The sequence below is a fragment of the Cydia splendana genome, chromosome 17 (assembly GCF_910591565.1).
Source record: "Cydia splendana chromosome 17, ilCydSple1.2, whole genome shotgun sequence".
Classification (NCBI taxonomy): domain Eukaryota; kingdom Metazoa; phylum Arthropoda; class Insecta; order Lepidoptera; family Tortricidae; genus Cydia; species Cydia splendana.
The window spans coordinates 13956627-13981795 of record NC_085976.1 but is presented as its reverse complement, the minus strand read 5'-3'; the positions used below and the strand labels follow the sequence as shown (position 1 = coordinate 13981795).

The 25169-nt window shown below is 40.0% G+C and overlaps 1 long non-coding RNA gene across 2 annotated transcripts in view; it reads left to right on the top strand.

The window, feature by feature from the left end:
- LOC134798860 (uncharacterized) overlaps window positions 1-23603 on the top strand; it is a 38128-nt gene extending 14525 nt beyond the window's left edge. The window contains exons 3-4 of one of the 2 annotated variants that reach the window (XR_010145278.1): window positions 1360-1495; window positions 23265-23603. This is a non-coding gene — a long non-coding RNA (uncharacterized LOC134798860). Of the gene's footprint in view, window positions 1-1277; window positions 1496-23264 lie in introns of those variants that run through there. The other variant, XR_010145277.1, reaches the window with a different exon arrangement.
- The last annotated feature ends 1566 nt before the right edge of the window (window positions 23604-25169 follow it).

The following is a 25169-nucleotide window of genomic DNA, read 5'->3' as shown; positions in this document are numbered from 1 at the left end:
AGTTGATCTGTAAAGTGTGCTCTGCGGGGCAGTTTGAAACACTTACGGGGCACTTTGATTCACGTGCCAAAGTACCCCAAAACGATGTATCAAAGTGTCCCATGTAATGTATCAAAGTGTTTAGAGTTCATTTTGAGACCTAAAATCGATTTCAAAAAAAGGTGTACCAAGCTGCCCCGCTTCCCCCTACGGATGTGATTAGTTGAACCATAAACATTACAATTTTTAAGAAAAAAAAAACCGATTTCTATGGGGGCCGGTGAAAGATTATTGTAGATGGTGCACTATGTAGAAAAGGAGGTAAAACCACCCACTTTTCTAGTAGCATTTCGTTTCTGTAAGGGTCTTAGTTCTAGCCTAACCTAACCCACTTCTCTGATAGCAGTTCGGTTCTGTGAGGATCGCAGTTCGAACCTAAACAAACCCACTTTTCTAGTAGCATTTCGTTTCTGTAAGGCTCGCAGTTTTAACCTAACCTAACCCACTTAACGGCTTTTTTGGAATATAATATTAGCCAATAAAAATCGTTTGCTAAATATTTTTTTGTCCTAACAACATTTGACAAAGTAAAATCATGCCAAGTGATAATTTGACCAAATAAATTATATGCGAAGTGTAACTTTGCTAAAGGTTCCTTTGGGAAATGAAACTATTGCGATAAGTTTGTTGGGAAGTGAAATTTGGCAAAAGGTATTTGGCGCAAACGAAAGTACACCATAGAATAGAGATAGTTTGACTCCCGGGGAACGACAAAGGGTTATTTTCATTCAAGAAATCACCCTTTAACTGATTGAATAAAATAATATCTACCTACCTAAATTAATAATTCCACGCTGACGAAGTCGCGGGCAAAAGCTAGTATATATATAACAGTAAGCTACAGAGATGGGCCACTGAAAATATAATTGATACACAATTAGACACCTAACCTATTTTTGTAAGGATATATTATTATCACTGCTAAAAGAAGGTTAAAGGTGCCCTCTAGCGTTCCGGGAGTGGGCAGTCAACGTGAAAAATGTTCAAATGCTGGAAAGTGCAGGGGTCAAAATGTCCATACGGAACCGGCTGTCTATGTGGCAAAAAGTAGGTAGGTTAGGTTCGTTAGGTAGCTTCAGATGCCCGAAGGGCAAACCGCCGAGAAATAGGAGCCCCGCGGTCTAGTTACGTCTAGTTGCATAGACAGCCGGTTCCGTATGGACATTTTGACCCCTGCACTTTCCAGCGTTTGAACATTTTTTAACGTTGACTGCCCACTCCCGGAATGCCCTCTAGTAGTAGAAGGTATTGTCATACAATGAATGGTATTATATTTTTTTTTTCATATATATACTATGGACATTCCTCGATGGCATCAAGTTGCAACCGGAAAGCGATGATCACACGGCAAATCAAATCCTGAAGACTATAGCAGCCACGTCAAAGAAAGATATACCTATCTACCTACCTACCTACCTACCTATTAAAAAAATGTTTATTCTTTCTCGTTTGATATGTAAGAATGTATGTCAATAAGATGTTATTAGTTAAGAGCGCTATTACATTTCGGCGTTTAGCGAGTTTAGGTATTTTACGCGCTGCGGCAGGCCGTGCGAGCTCAGTATGCCGATCCCTTCTACCACACTCGCACTACAATGATGGATTAAACATTCTTGATCCTTCGCGAAGCATATTGAAATCAACCATAACAACACTAACTGTGCTTAACTTTTAAAGTCCTAAAACTGTTATTTGGTAAGTACAAAAATACTAAATGCAGTGCAAATGTACATAGGGGCTGTTCATAAATTACGTCATCTATTTTTGACGATTTTTGACCCCCCCACCCCTCAAATCATCCAAAAATCATGCTTCGGATGACTCTGTTTCCTCCTACGTCATGCTACCATCATCCGATGTCCAGACCCCCCCCCCCCCTCCTCCCATTTGAAACGACGTAATTTATGAATAGCCCCATACTCGTACTTATGAAGGTATATTACTCGAAAGAAATTATAGGTACTTACTCGCTTATTTACATGTTTCGTCATAGCATTTGGTACCTATAGGTTGTAAAGTTTGTATCAACGAGGGTTTAAAAACGAACTGGTATTGAGGATCTGATGATAATGATGATGATTAAGGTGGTCACGGATACCAATCAACCATGTAGTAACATGATTAGGCTCGTTTGATTCGTCTCAACAAGATCTTTGACACTGAAGATACACAGGGTCTGATGATGGAGCTGGAAGGTGGCCACGGGTACCAGTCTACCATGTAACTGAACCACTTCGTGTTTGGGCTCGTTTGATTTGTCGCAACAAGATCTTTGACACAAGATAGTACTCAGGGTCTGATGATGGAGCCGGAAGGTGGTCACCGGTACCAATCAACCATGCAACTAAACCACTTCGTGCTTGGGCTCGTTCGATTCGTCGCAACAAGATCTTTGACAAAAGTTAGTACTCAGAGTCTGATGATGGAGCTGGAAGGTGGTCACCGGTACCAACCAACCATGCAACTAAACCACTTCGTGTTTAGGCTCGTTTGATTCGTCTCAACAAGATCTTTGACACTAGGTGATAAACCAAACACGAAGCCCAAACACGATGCCCAAAGGCGAAGCCCAAACACGTAGCCCAAACACGAAGTGGTTCAGTTACGTGATAGACTGGTACCCGTCGCCACCTTCGAGCTCCATCATCAGACCCTGAGTAGTATCTTGTGTCAAAGATCTTGTTGCGACGAATCAAACGAGCCCAAACACGAAGTGGTTCAGTTACATGGTAGACTGGTACCCGTGGCCACAGTCCAGCTCCATCATCAGACTCTGAGTACTAACTTTTGTCAAAGATCTTGTTGCGACGAATTGAACGAGCCCAAGCACGAAGTGGTTTAGTTGCATGGTTGATTGGTACCGGTGACCACCTTCCGGCTCCATCATCAGACCCTGAGTACTATCTTGTGTCAAAGATCTTGTTGCGACAAATCAAACGAGCCCAAACACGAAGTGGTTCAGTTACATGGTAGACTGGTACCCGTGGCCACCTTCGAGCTCCATCATCAGACCCTGAGTACTACCTTGTGTCAAAGATCTTGTTGAGATGAATAAACCGTGCCTAAACACGAAGTGATTTAGTTGCATGGTTGATTGGTACCGGTGACCACATTCCGGCTCCATCATCAGACCTTGGGTACTATCTTGTGTCAAAGATCTTGTTGAGACGAATCAAACGAGCCCAAACACGAAGTGGTTTAGTTGCATGGTTGATTGGTACCGGTGACCACCTTCCGGCTCCATCATCAGACCCTGAGTACTATCTTGTGTCAAAGATCTTGTTGAGACGAATAAAACGAGCCTAAACACGAAGTGGTTTAGTTGCATGGTTGATTGGTACCGGTGACCACTTTCCGGCTCCATCATCAGACCCTGAGTACTACCTTGTGTCAAAGATCTTGTTGAGACGAATCAAACGAGCCCAAACACGAAGTGGTTTAGTTGCATGGTTGATTGGTACCGGTGACCACATTCCGGCTCCATCATCAGACCCTGAGTGCTATCTTGTGTCAAAGATCTTGTTGAGACGAATAAAACGAGCCTAAACACGAAGTGGTTTAGTTGCATGGTTGATTGGTACCGGTGACCACCTTCCGGCTCCATCATCAGACCCTGAGTACTATCTTGTGTCAAAGATCTTGTTGAGACGAATCAAACGAGCCCAAACACGAAGTGGTTTAGTTGCATGGTTGATTGGTACCGGTGACCACATTCCGGCTCCATCATCAGACCCTGAGTGCTATCTTGTGTCAAAGATCTTGTTGAGACGAATAAAACGAGCCTAAACACGAAGTGGTTTAGTTGCATGGTTGATTGGTACCGGTGACCACCTTCCGGCTCCATCATCAGACCCTGAGTACTATCTTGTGTCAAAGATCTTGTTGAGACGAATCAAACGAGCCCAAACACGAAGTGGTTTAGTTGCATGGTTGATTGGTACCGGTGACCACCTTCCGGCTCCATCATCAGACCCTGAGTGCTATCTTGTGTCAAAGATCTTGTTGAGACGAATAAAACGAGCCTAAACACGAAGTGGTTTAGTTGCATGGTTGATTGGTACCGGTGACCACCTTCCGGCTCCATCATCAGACCCTGAGTACTATCTTGTGTCAAAGATCTTGTTGAGACGAATCAAACGAGCCCAAACACGAAGTGGTTTAGTTGCATGGTTGATTGGTACCGGTGACCACATTCCGGCTCCATCATCAGACCCTGAGTGCTATCTTGTGTCAAAGATCTTGTTGAGACGAATAAAACGAGCCTAAACACGAAGTGGTTTAGTTGCATGGTTGATTGGTACCGGTGACCACCTTCCGGCTCCATCATCAGACCCTGAGTACTATCTTGTGTCAAAGATCTTGTTGAGACGAATCAAACGAGCCCAAACACGAAGTGGTTTAGTTGCATGGTTGATTGGTACCGGTGACCACCTTCCGGCTCCATCATCAGACCCTGAGTGCTATCTTGTGTCAAAGATCTTGTTGAGACGAATAAAACGAGCCTAAACACGAAGTGGTTTAGTTGCATGGTTGATTGGTACCGGTGACCACCTTCCGGCTCCATCATCAGACCCTGAGTACTATCTTGTGTCAAAGATCTTGTTGAGACGAATCAAACGAGCCCAAACACGAAGTGGTTTAGTTGCATGGTTGATTGGTACCAGTGACCACCTTCCGGCTCCATCATCAGACCCTGAGTACTATCTTGTGTCAAAGATCTTGTTCAGACGAATAAAACGAGCCTAAACACGAAGTGGTTTAGTTGCATGGTTGATTGGTACTGGTGACCACCTTCCGGCTCCATCATCAGACACTGAGTACTATCTTAAGTCAAAGATCTTGTTCAGCCGAATCAAACGAGCCCAAACACGAAGTGGTTTAGTTGCATGGTTGATTGATACCGGTGACCACCTTCCGGCTCCATCATCAGACCCTGAGTACTATCTTGTGTCAAAGATCTTGTTGAGATGAATAAAACGAGCCTAAACACGAAGTGGTTTAGTTGCATGGTTGATTGGTACCGGTGACCACCTTCCGGCTCCATCATCAGACCCTGAGTACTATCTTGAGTCAAAATTAATACATATAGAATGTCAGGTCGTTTCAAATATTTTTAATCCTGTCCGGTAGTTTATTAAACTGTACCATTATAAATTATAATACTATAAAAACAGTGCTAGGATCAAAGTCTCTCGTTGCGGTTTACACGCACACAGTATAGCGTTTTACACGGCGCCCGCCGCACACAATGATAAAAAATCTCGTCGTCGCCGTTGAAAATGTGCGGAGCCGACCGACACGCGTCCTGCCTCTACAAGCTCTGCCGCGGCACTGAGCTGGCGCAGCGCGCGTCATCGGTAATATAGAGTAGTTTTCAAAAAATTGCCAAAAAATTATAGTAGAATTTCATAAACACTAATGTATACCAACAGTATAAGCAAACGTTGCAGATTGCTTGAGTATGAAAATGACTTCGATATTAAGTAGATTTTCGTAGGAATTGACACTTGTTTCGGAGAGAAAATTGAGTTCGTTTTACTTTGATTTTCTCTTTCTCAAAGGTGTGTAGGAAAAATATAGTTTGATATGCCTAAAGTACAGGGTATTAGTAATACAAAATAGCCAGGTTTAGCAGAGTAAACTTCTCAACATTTCCAAATAAGAGCTTGCCATTCAGTGCTTCACGGGGTTTTTCGGAAATGACCATCAGAAAAAAAATCATTACTAATTTAATAAGTCCTTTTTCTAATATTTACAACGATATTTAAAAAGATAAGAAGACGCTTTTACTGGAACAAGTACTCATTGTTTCTAATAATGAGCACAAAGTCCTGAATTTCGTCGACTAGTATCATCAATTTTGCGTTATTTCGACTTTTCTTGTAAGAGCGCTCTTAAGACTGCGTCGACCGTCCAATGGCACCCTCATTGGGGCAATTATGATTTCTAAAAAATACAAGGCAATTAATTAAACTATCATATAAATGATCATATTAATATAATATGGGATCCTATTTGAAAGCAATTTTACAATCATAATCATACACGCCATATTTGTTAAAATTGTTGTTATTAAAGGCTGCTATTTAACTGATCACCAGATTTAGTAAAATTTAATACCAAAAAAATCTATTTTACCACCCTAAAATAATGAATGATCACCAAAATTATAACACCATTTTAATGTGAAATGATTACCAATTTTATTACACTTTACTATCCTTTTAAAGGAAATGACACCAAACTAATCATTATTAACCCAAAAATACTAAATGATTACCAAATTTCAAACCCCATTTTAATGTGAAATGATAACCAAATTTTACATCTTGCTATCCTATTAAAGAAAATGACACCAAAATAATCATTGTAAACCCAAAAATAGTAAATGACCACCAAAATTAGAACTCCATTTTAATGTAAAATTATAACCAAATTTTTAAATCTTGATATTATATTAAAGCAAATGACTCCAAAATAATCATTGTAAACCCAAAAATAGTAAATGACCACCAAAATTGTAACCACATTTTAATTAAAAATGTGCAAATATTTATGGTAGAAGAGCCGGCCGCAAAATTTCTAACCGACTTGATACCACGATGAAATGCACAATGGTTTCCCAGAAAAGTTATGCTAAGTCCGAATTCGATAGTCTGCCACGGCGGAACTTGCCGAAAGTACGAAAAAGAAGGCCACTTCCGGTGCGAAAAAAGGGGCTGATTTAACCCATCTGATACCGAGATAGTAGTTATGGCAGCAGTTAGAAATTTACATGTAGACACAGAAAAGCGAAGTCTGCCACTATTTTTTTTGCCGGAAGTGCTTGGCAGACGCTCTCAAAGGTGACCATCGGGACCCCTAAATTAACCCATCTGATACCACCATGAAACCAATGCCAGTCGGTAGGTATGAACTCTCATGTCAGGAATATATAAGTCTGCCAAGGCTTTTCCTGCCGAAACACCATGGCAGACGAGATTATGTAAGCAAGGTCGCCATCGGTTACCCTACACTAACCCATCTGATACCACCATGAAACCAATTCCATTCGGTAGGTATGAACCCCCATTTTAGGAATATATAAGTCTGCCAAGGTTTTTCCTGCCGAAACACCTTGGCAGACGAGATTATAAGCAAGATGACCATCGGTTACCGTACACTAACCCATCTGATACCGCCATGAAACCAATTCCAGTCGGTAGGTATGAACCCTCATTTCATGAATATATAAGTCTGCCAAGGCTTTTCCTGCCGAAACACCTTGGCAGACGAGATTATGTTAGCAAGGTGTACATCAGTTACCCTACATTAACCCATCTGATACCTCCATGAAACCAATTCCAGTCGGTAGGTATGAACCCTCATTTCGGAAATTTTTAAGTCTGCCAAGGCCTTTCCTGCCGAAACTCCTTGACAGACGAGATTATGTAAGCAACATCCGCATCCGTGGGACCGGTATACGTGATTACTGTAGGCTTATTTATTACTTTATGCTTTTACATATTTGTATATTATTATGTTATTAATGAAATATATTTATAATTTATTAAACCTATACCTAATACATTGGGAATTCATTACCTGCTTACGGCAGTAGTAGGGAGTAGTGGGTGAGTTCTGGCTCACTTAGCCAGGCCAACAGTCCCTCCCCCTTTTTTTCCCTTGTTGAGGCCCTGCAACCTTACCTTGAACCCAACCTAATGTCATTGTAGCTCGAATCTAACCTAATCTTCTCATTTTTATTGCTTTTAGAAAATATTCTAATAACAATTATCTACTTTTGCAAAGTTTAATGTTGAATTCTTTATTTCGCAAAATGGAATTTTAATGTGACTATAATGTATGTGCAATCTACTTAGAAACTGGGTTTAGAAATATAAAAACACACATTTTATATAGGATAATAAGTTTATTCAAGTAATATTCTGAACATATGAGATATAGTAACATCATTACTTATTCTGTGTACAGTGGAGAAAACATGCAAGTTGACATCTTTCGTTTTAAAATAAAGATAAACTAAACAGTATTTGCCACAAACCGATGTAAAAAAAACTTTGCAGTTGTTGATTACAATACCATATCTTAAGGCCCCAGTACACAATGGGCCATCGCCGGCCATTCCAAGGGACACATTTATGCGTTAGAGGGAGCAAATGATATTGCTATCTCATTCTACCGCATGGCTGCGTCCCTTGGAGTGGCCGGCAATGGCCCATTGTGTACTGGGGCCTTTACAATTTCTCTCCATGAACATTTTATGATACCCAACCAACCTTCCGGTTTTCGCCCGAATGAATTAAAATATTCACCAACACCATTGACATTAATATAAATGGCTATCCGATGTCAGCCAGGTTTAAAATCCGGATCTAAATTGATAATAAGCAATTTAAACAGGTGAACAGGTAGCTGAACAAACATTGGCATTTTGTTGGCTGCAAATACATTCGATTCCACGCCTATATTCATTTTACTCATATAGTGTTACACAGAACTCATTTGCTGTCAAGAATTACCGACAATTGTCGTGTTTCTTGTGACAATTGTCATTAGCTTCGCAAAATAAGTACTTAGTATTTGGCGATATAATGGAGTTTTTATTTTATTAACATGTTGGTGGCAAACAAGCACACCGCCCGTCTGATGGTAAGCGGTTACCGTAGCCTATGGAGGCCTGTAACGTCAGTACCAACTGTGATGTCGACAAGTGTCGCACCTGCCACCGTAGTGAAATAGAGGCCAGGCCCCAATTTCACATCGGTGACAGGTGCGACGAATTGTAAAATCACTATCGCTGACGTCACAGGCATCCATGGGCTACGATTACCACTTACCATCGGGCGGGCCGTATTCCTGTTTGCCACCATCATTGTATTATTAAAAAAAAACTTTATTATATCGGAAAAAACAGATATTTCTCCTGTGAAGTTTCTGACAATTGTCAAAGATCTAGAAGAATTGTAGGTAATTCTTGACAGGTAATGAGTTATATGTCGGAATTTCGTGACAATTGCAGTGTTTCTGTGACAATTGTCATAAACTTAGCAAGAGAAATATCTGTTTTTTTTCCGATATCATAAAGTTTTTTTTTAATAATACAATGATGGTGGCAAACAGGAATACGGCCCGCCCGATGGTAAGCGGTAACCGTAGTTCATGGATGCCTGTGACGTCAGCAACAGTGATTTTACAATTCGTCGCACCTGTCACGTTGGTGAAACAGGGGCCAGGAGTTAAGTCAAAAGCTAGTAAACAGTAATCTCCTCCATAGTCCTCTCTAACTTTCAGGCAGTTTTTAACCGACTTCAATTTCATAGAAGGAGGAGGTTCTGTATTCGGTTGTGGCTATTTTTTTTTTTTTTTTTTTTCTATGTACGTTCACCGATTACTCCGACATCCGTAGTCCGATTTGAGTAATTCTTTTTTTGTTTGAAAGGAGCTACCTCCGAGTTGGTCCCATTTTAATTTGGTTCTGTTCTGATGATGGGATCCATGAGGAATTGAGGGAACTCCTCAATTTTTAAAGGCACATGCATGGTGTTTTGGGCGTTTTCTTAAGCAACTCGAGCACTTTCTCCCGAAAACCACTAATTTGATGAAGTAGACCTGATGATGATGATTATTTTGATGATAATGATGATGATTTCTTTAAATATAAGTATGTTCACCGATTACTCCGATTACCTGTGATCCGATTTGAGTAATTCTTTTTTTGTTTGGAAGAAGTTACCTCCACGGTGTTTCCGTATTATTTTTGGTTCTGGTCTGATGATGGAATCCATGAGGAATTGAGGGAACTCCTCAATTTTTAAAGGCACGTGTTAAGTGATTTCGGGGTTTTCTAAAGTAACTCGAGCATTTGCTTCCGAAAACCACCAATTTGATGTACTGCAACTGTAGCCTTACCACGAGTTTGACATTGACATATTCGCTAACGTTTTATGCATCTAAATGTAACTTTTTATGCATCTCGCTCACACTAAGGTTAGTACGAGCGAGATGCATAGGAAGTAAGTTACACACATGCTAGCGAATATATCAATGTCAAACTCGTGGTAAGCTGGTAAGGCTATTACTGATCGGGGGTTAGGGTTAGGAGTTAAGGGGTCAGAGATTAACGGGTCGGGGAATGGCGGTTGAAGGGTTGCTGGTTCAGGATCGAGGGGTTCCTGGATCAGGGGTTGATGTGCTGTGAGGTTGAGTGATCGGGGGGCTGAGGGATTGGGTCAGTGGCGGGGCGGGCGGATGGATTTAGTTGACAGGAATTATAATTTCCCAGACGGACTCGAGAAAATTCCTGGTTCAGGGTCGAGGGGTTCCTGGATCAGGGGTTGATGCGCTGTGAGGTTGAGTGATCGGGGCGTTGAGGGATTGGGCCAGTGGCGGGGCGGAGGATGGATTTAGTGTAGTAGTGACAGGAATTATAATTTCCCAGACGGACTTGAGAAAATTCCTGATTACATACATATTTATTAAAGTAATAGGTACACGAATTTAGTGTTAAACATGATCTTGTTTTTCATTCATGCGTCGCGCTCTTAACAATGCGTTAAAACTAAAAATGGAAAAATAAAAACTTTTTACAAAAAAAAGCAAACCGACTTCAAAAAGGATGAAATAAAATTTTATCCTTTTTGAAGTCTATGCGTTACCAACTGATATGTTTGAAGTCGGTGCCAAGCCAAGTAGTAACAATACCAGTCAAAATAATCAGCTTTATGGCTATAAATCCCATTAGAACTGCACTAATAACTATTACAAATGTGTAAGTAATTTTGTCTGCCTCTTTGTCGCCTTTTCATGGCTAAACAACTGAACCGCTTTAGGTGAAATTTGGCAAGAAGGTAAATTTCTTAAATTGTTTTATATTTTGAAATGTAGTCCTCTGGATAAGGGACGGGAAATTACTCAGTCCCAATCTCACACTTGCGTGCTATAGACTGTTCGAGCATTAGTAAGAAATGCTCTTTAAAAAATACGACGAAAAAAATGCATTGGATTTCCACTAATGTGCCGACAAACATGGTACAGACTGCGCCAAGAAGGTTTGATCGTGTGTTCTGAGGTGTGTTCTTAAGCCTCCTCCACACTCGTGCGCGAATCGCGGCGCAAAGCCGCGAACGCGAGTGTGGAGTCCTGAACGCAGACCTGCGAAATCGACTCCACACTCGCGTTCGCGGCTTCGCCCGCGATTCACGCGCATAGTCTGGAGGGGGCTTTAGATACAATCGACGTCAAAGATATATTTACACTTTTGCACCTTACTCCTTTGTAATAAGGCGAAAAGTGTAAACATATTTTTAACGTCGACTGTACCTACAGAAAGTACGTTCATTGTCGTCGTGTAAGGCAATCCAACGTAGGTACATCCTTATCGAATCGCACCAAAATCATGGTATGCTTCAAAATTTGGCTTGGCACCGACTTCAAACATATCAGTTGGTAACGCATAGACTTCAAAAAGGATAAAATTTTATTTCATCCTTTTTGAAGTCGGTTTGCTTTTTTTTGTAAAAAGTTTTTATATTAACTTCTTATGGTATCAATGTGGAGTATAAATAGTCTACTATACATATATCCCAAAAACTTTAACGTTTACGTTTTTAAATACAGGGTGACCTTAGCCATTGGACAAACCCTGAAATCCCACATAGGGTTACTTCTCAGAAATGCTCTAACGGTAATTTCTTTTTAATTAGAACAAAAGATAAAACATTAAATTATCAAACAAAAGTTAATTCCAATAATCGACAACAAAAAGAAACATACTGTATTAATCATTGGCAGTGCTTTTGACAATTTGTTTGAAAATGTGCGGCAATGATGACATTTGTCAAAAGTCAGAATCTTATTAATGTCATAAATAAAAAAGATAATCAAAACGGTCGAAGAAAGTTTTAATTAATTTAATTTAATTTAATAATTTAATAATTAATAATTAATCTTATTTAAAGCTGCAACACGACTGATTAATTGACATGATTGTTCTCCCAGAAGGAGGTTCGTGGGGTGTTAGACTTTGGTACGGTCGTATAGAGGGCGGTCTCGTGACTTCAGAAAATTCCGACTTTTGGCCTACCGCTTCCGGTCAGAAAAATGTTCGACGGCCCGGCCAAACGGTGGGAGGTAGGTGGGGGGTGCTCGACCAAATGTCATAGAGGGTCCCTGGCAGTTTTTGACGCCGCCATTTTTTTTCAAAATGGCTGACTTTTTTTTTTTATTTTTTCAAGTTTGTCCTAGCGCGCTGAAATTTTGGTCACGGAATCTCGGGGTCCTCTAGATTCGTATGGGAAAAAAAATTTCGAAAAAAATCCAAGATGGCGGAAAAAATGGCCCCTTTTATTTTGTATGGCAACTTTTAAACGGTGCGAGATAGGTGGGGGGTGCTCGACCAAATGTCATAGAGGGCCCCGAGACAAAATAAACTGCATTTAAAAACTTTCAAACGGGCCGACTTTTTTTTTTTTTTTTTCAAGTTGGTCCGAGCGCGCTGAGATTGGCATGGCGAGAGATAGAAGCCTCTAGATTCCTATGAAAAAAAAATTTTTGGAAAAAATCCAAGATGGCGGAAATAATGATCATTTTAATTTTGTATGGCAACTTTTAAACGGTGCGAGGTAGGTGGGGGGTGCTCGACCAAAGGTCATAGAGGGCCCCGAAACACAGCAAACTGCATTTAAAAAAATTCAAAATGGCCGTCTTTTTTTTTTAATTTTTCAAGTTGGTCCGAGTGCGCTGAGATTTGGCATGCGGCGAGCTAGGGGGCCCAGCATTACCATGTAAAAAAAAATTTTGGAAAAATCCAAAATGGCGGGTGACAAGGGCAAAATTCAAATTTCCAAGTAGGTTAAGCGAGCTCGAAGGGCGAGCTTCAGGCCGTCAGGCCCGGAGCTTCACTCCGAATATCCAAGCGTGCCCCGCCCCCAGTAATTTTGGGCGAGGCCGAAGGCCGAGCTGCGGGAATGACGAACAAAGCAAAATCCTATACAAAAAGTGTGTTAAGCGAGCCCGAAGGGCGAGCTTCAAGCCGGGAGGCCCGACGGCGAAGCGTCGAGGCTCGCGAAGGCCGAAGGCCAGCTCCGCGTAGGGCCGAAGGCCCGAAGCGTCACACGAGAGGGGGAAGTTGGCCTACGGCCTTCGGCCTTCGGCCCGCCGTTTCGCTTGTCTAAGACACTTTTCCTATTGGGTCGTGTTTAAGCTCCAACTTCCCGCTTAAGCCCCGAAGCAAAACCAACCCTCCCAACTGTTTTAATAAGCGAAGCGGCGGGCCGAAGGCCCGACGCTGAGCTTCGAAACCCAGCGAAGGACGAAGGCCGAGCTCCGCGTAGGGCCGAAGGCCCGGAGCGTCCCTTACGAGTTCCCAAGCACGCGAGGCCAGGCCGAGCTGCGGGAATGTAGTGCTTTCACGCGGATCTTTTCGTCCTAGCAAAAGTACAACTTTATTTCTTTTTCCCTTTGGAAAACAAACTACTACTACTACTACTACAACAAAAACAACAGCACCAACAACAAACTACAAGAAGACCGCGGGGCCCTCGGGCCCCGCGCACAGGGCAAAATCTAGTCATACTATTTATTACCTCAGGAGCTACTAACACATACAGGTTGCTCCAAAGTAAAAAAATCGTAATTTGTTATGATACTTTGTATACTGGTTCTAAATACCATTGACGTGTAAAATTGTATTGATTTTATGAATAAATTATTGAATATTGAATATAAATACCCTAATGCATGGACACCCTGTATATCAACTTGAAAGAAAATGTTCAATATTTCTTTATAGTGCGACTCCTTAGCTCGATTTAGTATGGAGGTAGAGTCTGGCTAATAAAAGATGAACCTGCAAAAATGCGGTCCTGGTCTGACCCATCCTAAATCCTGTCCCATCCGGCAGAAAGCACGAAACTTGGCATGCAAACTTCAAACTTCAACATTTATTCAGCAAATAGGCCGCAAGGGCACTATTACACGCCGCTAAAGAAATTTTCACTTCAAAAAGTTTTGAGATGTAATGTGAAACCAAGTCGGTTATTTTAATCAGTGCCAGGGGGTGTTAAAACAGTATCAATAAGATATCTTTAATTTGTAATTTTTAGCGAGTTTTAGCGGTGGGCAAAGTAATCCGGTGATTTGGCATCCATTCCAACATTGCCCACCACCAAAAACGGATTAGGGTTGTCACTTTCATCTAATTTACCCAACTTCGCATGTAAAATAAGGTTATGTTTGTACACTAAAGTAAGTTTATAAATATATACTGTATTTAATTTGTCTTATTATCCTTTACTTAGATGTTTTATCCCGTTAACTAATGAAAACACAGCAAAAATCATATTTTTGGCCATTAAACTATTGTAACAGATTTTCTCAAAAGTGACAACCCTAGCCTTTGTAAAATGCTTAGGCGAGCCTTATATGGAAATGAGCAAAAACGGGTAGGCAACATTGCCCAGCAAATTTATTTAAAAGTTTTTACACTTATCGCTAAGTTATTAACAGGGAATGGTAGGATTGCCCAAAACCAGTGATCCTTAGACATCATCATCATACGAGCTGTATTTGAATACCAAATTGACGTGGGCAATGTTGGCGAAAACTCCGGATATCTTTGCCCACCCTCTAAAACGCAAAAAAATGGGTAAAAACACGATAAAAATATTTTTTCTTCAAATAAACTGATGCGTTTGATCACAATGGACGTGCTGAGCAAAAAAAGTAATTACGATTTGTTTTTTTTTTTTGAGAAATTCGTGTTTTTTTTTAAATGCGGGCAAAGTTGGTGATAATGACCGGTACCTACTCTTCGAAGGCCGCAAAAATATATGACATGCTCTTATGGTTCTACAAATAAGATCGTGTCAGATATTTTTGCGGCCTTCGTTGTGTGTTGTGTAACATAAATTGCAGGTGACTGTATATTAGGAATAATTATTTTATTTAGTTTCAACGAAAGTTTCAAGTTTAGTACGAAAATACTTCAGATATACAATATGCACAAAATGTAGACCTAATCGAAATAAAACATTGCTTTTTATAGTAATTTTTTTTTAAAAACGTTCGATACATAGGTATACATAACAATAACCAGGCCACAGCGGTATTGGCCTGTAAGCTTTATCTCGGTCTCCAAAGCCGCAAAAACTCGCTAGTACTTCGTGCTGGTCTAGCCGTTATTTTTTCTTGAAGATTTTCAGAGAACAGCACGTACACGCATTATACATATAGACGGAACGAACGGCATAATCATAATCATTTATTCGTCGCAATCCATGGTATTACAGATCTAGGTACAAGACTTTCAGGTATTACTTATACGAATTACATAACGCTTCCTGTTAATAGGCAATATTTTAAGATAAAAGTTCTATAATATATTACAAGATTACAATTGTCATCAAAATTAATTGACGTACAGAAGTCAAATACGTTTTTAAAATGACGCAAAATGAAAATTAATCCCAATCAGTAAAGGATGAGTCTTTAAACTTTTTTCATTTTAAGCGAGTTTTGATTTGAAGGAACATAATACTTAAATTCGACTGTAATCGTATTGTTTTAAGATAGTTTACTGAGGTTTTCAACCATTATGACCCGTAAATAACAGCAAATCAAATTTAAAGGAGACGCGAGCTGATATTTATGTACCCTATTTTTTGAAATACAATTTATCTACTGGTATACTTTCTCGTGTGCGTATATGATTTAATGTCAAATCAAGCTGTCATTTTTATTTGAAGAATTATACGTGTGCTCCGGTGCAGCCCCAGCGGGCATCTGACTTGAAGAAGAATTTTGAGTGATGTCGTCAATGTATGGAAATTGTTCGAAGGTTTACATTTGAGATTGAATTTCTGTGTTGTCTTTGTGAGTAAAAATATAAATCTTGAATTGTCTAGCTTTCAAAATCACACAATAATTCAATTACTGTCAAAGACAAAATTGTTTTGCTTCTTTCTCAAACGGAACTCCATATTTTGATATTTTGATACTTTTAGTGTCGATTTGTAGAGAATAACAGCAAATTAAAAATATAATGGCATGAAGAGTCGGTACACGGTTTCTTCGTGAACAAATTTACGTGTAATAATAATAATTATATTATAATATAATATATATTATAGTGGTTTTCCGGGTCAAGGTCCGGGTCCGAGTCCGGGTCCAAGTCTGAGTCCGAGTCCGGGTCCGAATCCGTGTCCGAGTCCGTGTCCGGGGCCGAGTCCGAGTCCGGTTCCGAGTCCGGTTTCAAGTCCGGTTCCGAGTCCGGGTCCGAGTCCGAGTCCGGGTCCTAGTCCGAGTCCGTGTCCGAGTCCGAGTCCGGGTCCGAGTTCGATTCCAAGTCCGGGTCCGAGTCCGGGTCCGAACCGGATCCGGGTATGAGTCCGGTTCTGGGTCCGAGTCCGGGTCGCAGTCCAAGTCAAAATCGAAATTAGAAATCACCAAACGTGTACTATGCGTCGTTGAAGAGTTTTGTTCTGGTCATCATCAGCAGTTCCACTTCATCAAATGCGACAGTTTTTAATGTAAATGCTTGATTTTATGATGAAAATACAAAAAAAATCTATACTTATGCCTTTAATATTTGAGGAGTTCCCTCGATTCCTTATGAATCCCATCATTAGAACTCGAGCTTGACAAAAATGTGGCTTTAAAACTTGACTTGCTTAACAAACATAACGAAGAGGAAAAATCGCCAAACGTGAACTATGCGTGGTTGAAGAGTTCTGTTCTGGTCATCATCAGCACTTCCACTTCATCAAATGACACTTTTTTGAATGTGTATGCTTAATTTGATGATAAAAACCCAAAAATCACTATATGTATGCGTTTAAAATTTGAGGAGTTCCCTCGATTCCTCATGGATCCCATCATCAGAACTGGGTTTTGACAAAAACGGAACCAATCTGTATGCATATACATACAATCAAAAAACTAATTTTCAAAATCGGTCCAGGAATGACGGAGATATAGAGTAACAAACATAAAAAAAATAAAAAATAAAAAAAACATACAACCGAATTGATAACCTCCTACTTTGAGATTTGGAAGTCGGTTAACAAACTAATATTAGCCCAAAATCTAAAATAAATGAAGTACCGATCACATAAAAAGTAAAAAATTAAAATAAGTAAATAAAAACAGGAAGGTATCATACAATGTTAATGAAGAGAAATTGTAAGAGATGGTATTATGCCAACCAACAACTGCAAAGTTTTTTAACATCGGTTTGTGGCAAATACTGTTTAGTTTATCTTTATTTTAAAACGAAAAATGTCAACTTGCATGTTTTCTCCACTGTACACAGAATAAGTAATGATGTTACTATATCTCATATGTTCAGAATATTACTTGAATAAACTTATTATCCTATATAAAATGTGTGTTTTTATATTTCTAAACCCAGTTTCTAAGTAGATTGCACATACATTAAGTGTACATTTCATGTAAGCCATCTGATGTTGACGATGCTTTAGTCAAACTCAACACTGATCTCCGTAACATAGCTTCCTGGGCTTCAGATAACTGCCTGCTGCTCAATCCGAACAAAACCAAGTACCTAGTCTTCGGTAGCAATCATCAGCTGGCTCGTATCACACCCTCTGTGAGAGTCACACTGTTGGGAGAGCCCATTGAGCAAGTTTATGAGGCTAGAAATCTGGGTCTCATGATGGACAATGGTCTCCGTTTTGAGAAGCATACTGCTGATGTAGTTAGGAGTTGTTTTTATAAGCTCAAGGTGTTATACAAAATCAGACCTTTCATTAATGAAACACTGCGCATTAGGTTAGTAGAGTCACTTGTATTATCAAAGTTAAATTATGTAGATGCGGTAATTGGGCCACGACTTCTTTGTAAAACCAAGAGACTTATACAACGTATCCAGAACGCGTGTGCTCGCTATTGCTTCTGCATTCCTTTGCGGGGCCATGTGTCACCATTCCTTAATCAGCACAATATTCTAAAAATGCACCACCGCCGTAAGCTGCACCTTGCTTCTTTACTCTTTGGAGTAATTAACTGTCAGACACCCATTTATCTGTACGAGAAGCTGTCCATAAGCAGGCCACGCGAGGGTCGGCGGTCTGCGACCCGACTTCTTACTCCTAGGCACGCATCGGCAGCCTTCCGGGGCAGTTTTCGCTACGCGGCCAGCCGATGTTGGAACAACATCCCTCCTCCCATCAGGAACCTGCAAAGTATTAACAGTTTTAAAATAACCCTAAAAAAATTCATGCTTGAACACCAGCTTAGCGAGGAATGCCTCAAACTTGAGACAAGCTGCATTTAAATATTCATGTATGTATAAGTACTTACCATCTTTTTCTGTCCCTTCCGCAACTGCCATTCAAACTCATTTTTATTGTTTTACGTAGTTCTTAATTTAATTCTCAATATGTTTTGTCGTAGTTCTAGTAATTGTAGTTAGTATGTATTATTTTCGCTTATAAAACTTTCCAACACGTGAACTATGGCTCACGTATATTTGTTGTTTTTGCTTAACGCGTTTTAATCCTTGCTGTGTTGTAACAGATGGCGCCAACTGCTCGACACTTATGTCACAATTGGTCGCGTTCACATTTTAGTCTTTCGCCATTATTTCTTTTGGTTTTTATTTTATTTCCATAAAATGTAATTATTTTATAATATTAATGAATTACTGTTATTTATTTATTTCCAACTCGTTTGTTTTTTTGCCACTGTTCATTATTTAAATGTTGTGTACTATCCGTTTCCGTGATTCACTCGTCCATGGCCCCGACGGAAGACCAGCGTTGGCCCATCAAGGCTAACACCATGCTGAGTCGGGACCATTTCGTGGCTATTTACTTGTTCTGTTATGTAATGATATGTGTTGTAATGTTAAGTGTAAATTTTAATTTTCGTTCTTCTTTTTTTCTCGTTTGTCTGTTACCAATTTTTTATGCCACGAATAAACTATTTCTATTTCTATTTCTATTATAGTCACATTAAAATTCCATTTTGCGAAATAAAGAATTCAACATTTAACTTTGCAAAAGTAGATAATTGTTATTAGAATATTTTCTAAAAGCAATAAAAATGAGAAGATTAGGTTAGATTCGAGCTACAATGACATTAGGTTGGGTTCAAGGTAAGGTTGCAGGGCCTCAACAAGGGAAAAAAGGGGGAGGGACTGTTGGCCTGGCTAAGTGAGCCAGAACTCACCCACTACTCCCTACTACTGCCGTAAGCAGTTAATGAATTCCCAATGTATTAGGTATAGGTTTAATAAATTATAAATATATTTCATTAATAACATAATAATATACAAATATGTAAAAGCATAAAGTAATAAATAAGCCTACAGTAATCACGTATACCGGTCCCACGGATGCGGATGTTGCTTACATAATCTCGTCTGTCAAGGAGTTTCGGCAGGAAAGGCCTTGGCAGACTTATATATTCATGAAATGAGGGCTCATACCTACCGATTGGAATTGGTTTCATGGCGGTATCAGATGGGTTAGTGTACGGTAACCGATGGTCATCTTGCTTATAATCTCGTCTGCCAAGGTGTTTCGGCAGGAAAAACCTTGGCAGACTTATATATTCCTAAAATGGGGGTTCATACCTACCGAATGGAATTGGTTTCATGGTGGTATCAGATGGGTTAGTGTAGGGTAACCGATGGCGACCTTGCTTACATAATCTCGTCTGCCATGGTGTTTCGGCAGGAAAAGCCTTGGCAGACTTATATATTCCTGACATGAGAGTTCATACCTACCGACTGGCATTGGTTTCATGGTGGTATCAGATGGGTTAATTTAGGGGTCCCGATGGTCACCTTTGAGAGCGTCTGCCAAGCACTTCCGGCAAAAAAAATAGTGGCAGACTTCGCTTTTCTGTGTCTACATGTAAATTTCTAACTGCTGCCATAACTACTATCTCGGTATCAGATGGGTTAAATCAGCCCCTTTTTTCGCACCGGAAGTGGCCTTCTTTTTCGTACTTTCGGCAAGTTCCGCCGTGGCAGACTATCGAATTCGGACTTAGCATAACTTTTCTGGGAAACCATTGTGCATTTCATCGTGGTATCAAGTCGGTTAAAAATTTTGCGGCCGGCTCTTCTACTATTAATATAATTACCGTTATCCTATTAAATTAATTAACCCACTTCGTCACCTTTTTCTATTAGCATTTTATTTCTGTAACAGTCGTAGTTCTAACCTAACCTAACCCACTTTTCTTGCATTTCGTTTCTGTAAGGGTCGCAGTTCAAACCTAACCTAACCTAACCCACTTTTCTAGTAGCATTTCTTTTCTGCAAGGGTCGCAGTTCAAACCTAACCTAACCCACTTTTCTAGTAGCATTTCTTTTCTGCAAGGTTCGCAGTTCAAACCTAACCTAACCCACTATTCTAGTAGCATTTCGTTTCTGTATGGGTCGCAGCTCAAACCTAACCTAACCCACTTCTCTAGCATTCAGTAGCATTTCTTTTCTGCAAGGGTCGCAGTTCTAACCTAACCTAACCCACTTTTCTTGCATTTCGTTTCTGTAAGGGTCGCAGTTCAAACCTAACCTAACCTAACCCACTTTTCTAGTAGCATTTCTTTTCTGCAAGGGTCGCAGTTCAAACCTAACCTAACCCACTTTTCTAGTAGCATTTCTTTTCTGCAAGGTTCGCAGTTCAAACCTAACCTAACCCACTATTCTAGTAGCATTTCGTTTCTGTATGGGTCGCAGCTCAAACCTAACCTAACCCACTTTTCTAGTTGCATTTCTTTTCTGCAAGGGTCGCAGTTCAAACCTAACCTAACCCACTTTTCTAGTAGCATTTCTTTTCTGTAAGGGTCGCAGTTCAAACCTAACCTATCCCACTTTTGTAGTAGCATTTCTTTTCTGTAAGGGTCGCAGTTCAAACCTAACCTAACCCACTTTTCTAGTAGCATTTCTTTTCTGTAAGGGTCGCAGTTCAAACCTAACCTAACCCATTTTTCTAGTAGCATTTGGTTTCTGTAAGGGTCGCAGTTCAAACCTAACCTAACCCACTATTCTAGTAGCATTTCGTTTCTGTATGGGTCGCAGCTCAAACCTAACCTAACCAACTTTTCTAGTTGCATTTCGTATCTGTATGGGTAGCAGTTGAAACTTAACCTAGCCCACTTTTTAGTAGCATTTCGGTTCTGTGAGGATCGCAGTTCTAACCTAACCTAATCCACTTTTATAGTAGCATTTCGTTTCTGTAAAGGTCGCAGTTCAAACCTAACCTAACCTACTTTTCTAGTACCATTTCGTTTCTGTAAGGGTCGCAGTGCTAACCTAACCCACTTAACTGATAGCAGTTTGACTTACTTTTCTAGTAGCATAACGAAATGCTACTAGAAAAGTAGATTAGGTAAGGTAGGTATGCGGTGCGGGGTACGGGGGGTTGAGCGGGAGGGGCTAGTAATTTTGGCATCAGTTTACTTTATTGGGTAATATGTATAAATTTTTTGGTAATCATAGTGGTTTATTTAGGTGAAAATATCGCATTAATTTGGTCTTCAAGATTTGGTGATCATTAATGATTTTTGGTGATCATTCAATATATTTGGTATTTGAATACAATTTGAAGTGCAGTCGTAATTAAAATGGTGGTACTTTTGTATTTTTAGGCCTTATTTTTTTGGTGTTCAGTAATTTTTTTTGGTAAGCATGATTTTTTTATTTAGGGTACCAAAGTATTTTTTGGTGGTCATTATATTTGTAGCCGTTATTAAATTACCCTATGATTAAAAATTAAATTAAATTGATTTAAGACCAACAAAGGATCAATTTCGTCATTTTAATTTTAATCTTTCAACGAATGTTAGTAGGCATACACACAAATTTATTAACGAACTACATATTTACAGATGATGGTGTAATAACAACAATTTTGTGTGGTACTATACAGCACGTCCACGGATGATTTTATTATTTCTTTTGCGGTAGATATTCATGAAAAGAAATGTACTTTTATGTACTTATGTTTTAAAAAAATGTACTCGCTCGGTTTTGGCATAGCGACATACAGGTCGTGGTCGTGCTGGGTAGATACTGGCCTGGCACGACCACACTATATTTATGGTTAATTTAATGTCAAATGAATACAAAACAAATGTACTCAAATTGTACTATGTACAAGCACATCAAAATGTGACAGTCATACTGCAAAAATCGCTGTCATGATTAAAAAAGGTGAACCTAAGGGCTGATTTAGACGGCGCGCGAACTCGCATGCGACTTTCATTACATTTTTTTTGATCGGCTGGTGGCATCGTTTCCGCCATTATAAACGATGCTCCGATACAAATACAACGCTGCTCGTCGCAGTGCGGCGTAAACGCCATCGACAATAAGGTCCCTTTACATTGATGATCCCACATTTAGACATTATGCGCGCGCGAACTCTCATGAGATTTTAGTTATTTCAACCAGCCGATCAAAAAAAATGTAATGAAAGTCGCATGCGAGTTCGCGCGCCGTCTAAATCAGCCCTTAGGTTCACCTTTTTAGAGCACCGTACAAAACTTTGTTCACGGTGCTCTTATTTAATCATGACAGCGATTTTTGCAGTATGACTGTCACATTTTGATGTGCTTGTACATAGTACAATTTGAGTACATTTGTTTTGTATTCATTTGACATTAAATTAACCATAAATATAGTGTGGTCGTGCCAGGCAGTATCTACCCAGCACGACCACGACCTGTATGTCACTATGCCAAAACCGTGCGAGTACATTTTTTAAAAACATAAGTACATAAAAGTACATTTCTTTTCATGAATATGTACCGCAAAAGAAATAATAAAATCATCCGTGGACGTGCTGTATAGTACCACACACAATTTTAACAAATTTGGCGTGTATGATCATAATTGTAGGATTGCTATCAAATAGGGTTCCATATATATGATCATTTCTATGATCTCATTGCGGCCTTTGTATTAGAACAATAATAATCCAACCTAAATTTCGGGTCGACTATTGAGTTCAGGACTGCTGCCAAGATACTTGATGTCCTAATATTTAAGGTGAGGCGGCACCAAGCATAGGTCCCTTCGTGCATGGAATACTGCTGCAACCTATGGGACGGTTCCGCCAAGTATCAGCTGGCAGCCCTGGACTCGATAGAGCGCCGGGCTCATATACTTTTTGGCGATGGCTGTCAAATCAAAGTTACAAAGTCTTGTTCATATCATCGCCGACGAGTTACATGTCTATCGGTGTTTCTAGGGAGTGCGCAAAAGAATTGCACGACCTGATCCCAGCTTTCCCTTTCCGGACGTCCAGGCGCGAGGAGCGAATGCACCCGTTCGTTGTTAATATTCCATTTGTCCGCACAAAACGATTTGCCTCATCTTTTTTGGTAAGGACGATTAAGGAATGGAATGCGCTTCCGTCATCTGTGTTTCCTGGGAAATTTGACCTCGGTCTCTTTAAAGCAAGAGTGAATAGGCTATTACTTACTGAGCCGGTAAGCTCCATCATCTTAGGCTCTGTTTTCACTTTCCATCAGGTGTGACTAGAGCCAATGCCCGTTCAGTTTATTATAAAAAATATATATACAAAGAGTACTATTGTATTATTTCAGTAGTTAGTGCCTTTGGGTATAGTGCGACATAAAATAGTAGAAATTAAATAAACTGGAACTATTAATATTCAATACTAAATTGTTGCCATGTTTAAGCATTTTACGTCAAAAAAGGGATAGTAACGTAGAAAGTGGCGCCCTCATTTATTTTCAACTGGTTTCTGTCGCACTGTAGTTTGAGGCAGGAAATAGGCAATATTACGCAAAACCCTGCGTAGAGGGCGTTACCGTCCGTGCATTACATGACATGCACCGTCAAACTATTTGTATTTGTGCATTACCTGTAATGCACGGACGTATCGGTCCATGTCAGTAGTGAAGGCGAGGGACAGTTAAAGTGTTCATAATAATAGCACAACCCAGGGCCTATCACTCTTGGCCATTCGATCGACAGAGAGGCAGACAACGAAATTTCGATTAACGCGTTTTGCGGTAGGCCATCTGTAAACATAGGTACTGTAAACAAATCACCTAGATGCATCAATATCATAGTGAAAATTGTGAAGAAACTCCGGGGGGTCAGGGCTTTGCACATAGCAAGACCGGGCCGGGCCCGCACCGTGCCATTCCCGAGCCCTGCATGGTGATGACATAACGCTTTGCATAGAAAACGAAGCTCCGGAAGCTCCGGCCCGGCCACAGCCCGGTCTAACATGAGTCATCCTAAACTGGAAAAAAACCGGATAACTAAATTTTGTGAAATGATCGATAAGCATTTGATTTTTTCCGGGATTTTCATCCCTAATTCCACCCAGTAATAAAAAACGGACTTTTCTAAATATGGTTAAATTACAACTTGGTTTATGAACGTGAATAAGCATTTTTGAGCGTTCATAGGTGAATGTGTGGAGCGAGCATTATTTGACGTATAGGTGTGGGTTTAACAAAAAGAACGCTTGTCAATAAGGCGTTCGTGCTGTTAAAATTCAATTAACAATAGCCTTTATCGACCATCAACAGTGTAGTCCCCTTTTGATTGATGGAAATTGTCACGTATAGTTCCACTACTCGCCGCCGCACCGTGAATAGCGCGTTAGTTCATCTATCGCTCACAAGATGTCATTAATTCCTGTAAACGTATATACTAAAAAAAAGCTTTACTCTATGCTATAAAATACCCTTTCGCACGTCAAAAACTCCAAGATGGTGCCCAAGCCCATGGACAAAAAAGTCTAGCGATAGTATCCACACCTGTCAAAATTTGACATTAGCAATCCACAGTTAGGTGACAACGAAACCAAACCGACGTAACCGACATACCCCGAGTTCAAAGTTATAATAAACCGTATAGTAGTAATAAAACAAAGTTGATTTTTTCTTACTTATTTTTTCGATCGCATGTTTGCGATAGAATGCGATTCGACGAACATGCGATACAATCAACTGAGGATATGAAGTGGATTTCAAATGTCAGATAAGTACGTGTCGAATTTGGCCCCTGAATCGCGGCTATGATCTCGATCGGTTCGTATACCTACGGATATCGACTTTGCCACATTTCACTTTAAATTCTTACTCTACTTATTGCAGACGTAGAGTAATGTTCT